Source organism: Protobothrops mucrosquamatus, unplaced genomic scaffold, assembly GCF_001527695.2.
Source record: "Protobothrops mucrosquamatus isolate PMUCROS unplaced genomic scaffold, P.Mucros_1.0 scaffold1044, whole genome shotgun sequence".
Taxonomy (NCBI): Eukaryota; Metazoa; Chordata; class Lepidosauria; order Squamata; family Viperidae; genus Protobothrops; species Protobothrops mucrosquamatus.
The window spans coordinates 679589-681404 of NW_015387276.1; the positions used below are offsets into that span (position 1 = coordinate 679589).

A 1816-nucleotide genomic window follows, 5' to 3' on the forward strand; every position below is an offset into this window, starting at 1 on the left:
ATGACCGCTACCCCCCCGCCCCTACCCCGGGTCCTCGGCCGATGAAATGCCTGAAAACCCGGCGGGCAGATGTCCACCAGAGGCACTCCTCCTTCCACGCCCAGCCAGGTCTCAGTGATACCTGCCAGGTCCGCACCCCCCTCTAAAATGAGGTCTTGTATGAGGGGGGCCTTATTAACCACGGACCTGGCATTACATAACATCAGCCGATGGTCCCGGGCCGGAGGGTCTAAGTCTCCTGGGGACCGGGTGGAGACCTGAGGACCGGAGCACCCACAAGCTTGTAAATAGCGTGTGCGCGCTCCCCTAACTTGATATGGTCCTCTTTCAACCCAAAGCAAAGCAAAAGAATTCTGATTCCTGCAGTTGGTTGTTTTTTTTAATGCAGTTTAACTACCGCTCAGGACAAATGGTATTTTCAAATGGCCCATCAAATGCGTCGGCATAAAAATTAAGACAGTTCAAGAATAAGATGTATCCACAAGAGATAGATGTATAACTCACACAAAGCATCAGAACACCCCTAAATAATCTCCAGGTTGAAAACTAGCCCAAATCATGATTCCTCAAAGTGATATTGATTCCATAAATCAGCTGGGTGCATGGAAGTGGAAGGGAAGAAGGGGGAAGAAAAGGAGGAGGAGGAGGAGGAGGAGGAGGACAGCCCTGCCTTGAACACCTTGAGCTTGTAGTAACCATGTATAAAATAACAATCTGGAAGAGGAAAGAAAAATTGAGATTGTTTGAAAAATATAATGAAACTCGATGTACGGATTTAATAGCTGCGATGTCAGAGCCTCAGTTATTTGGTGAATAGGAGGTAGATGAAGAACGAAGTGCATGAGCAGACGTTTTGCGGTCAGTCCCTTGCTTGTAATGAGAACATGAAAGGAATCCTGCGGCTCCAATCTTTTGACTCCAGTTCTGATCCTACAGGGGTCAACCAGATAATGGAGAGTTTTGCATTAACACTGTGAATGCTCTGGAAGCAATGAAATGTGGGTAGAAAGCAGCCACACCTAGCAGCCCATTAACAGTCCTCAGCCCCTGATCTTTAAGTAACGTGTACGAGGAACCTTGCTTTGAACTGAATCAGAAGGAGAGGGGATAAACAAAGACAAATACTCTAACCCTTGGCTCTATTCCTCTGTCCTGTTTCTTTGCTTATTTCAGTGGGATATAAGAAAATAAAATGTAGGAACCAATCACACATCTCACTTCCTTTTAGCACTCTCTGTGTGCAGTATATAAATAAACCTCTTCCAAGTCTCTCACCGTGACATGCAATTATTTTGCAGCATGTAATTCACTTTAAGCATATATTTCTGGAGTCATTAAAGCTATTACCAGCTGGAAAAAAATAATGCATATGGAAATTTTAAAAGTAAAGTAATGATTACTTGCATGCTTTCTGGCATGCTGGGCCCTTTTAAAAAGTTTCCCCCTCTCTTCAATCTTTTTGTTCATCAGAATTCATGCAAGATTTCCCACTATGTCCATTAATCTTTTCAAAATCTCATAGGCTTGTCTTAGTAAAACAGAATTATATCTGTGTTGTCCCCATTCTCATCCTTTAACATTTAAGTGAAGTCATCTGGATTTAAGCCTAGGCAAACTTTACAGTATGTCCATGAATGTAAAAAGAATCACCATATACAGAGTTTAAGAACCACATCTACCGTATATGCTTATGAGTGATGCCTATCACTAATGAAATATAAACTTGGTTCATGCATGCTGGTCATTACATAATAAATACAACTTTAAGTGAAAAATATGTTAATCATACATGGAAAAATTATCTCAATTAGCCTTC

The 1816-nt window shown here is 42.1% G+C and overlaps 1 protein-coding gene across 1 annotated transcript in view; it reads right to left on the reverse strand.

The window, feature by feature from the left end:
* The window catches only part of LOC107291076 (deubiquitinase DESI2-like), a 64628-nt gene that overhangs the window by 25409 nt on the left and 37403 nt on the right, over window positions 1–1816 (reverse strand). The gene's annotated exons all lie outside the window — the stretch shown is intronic.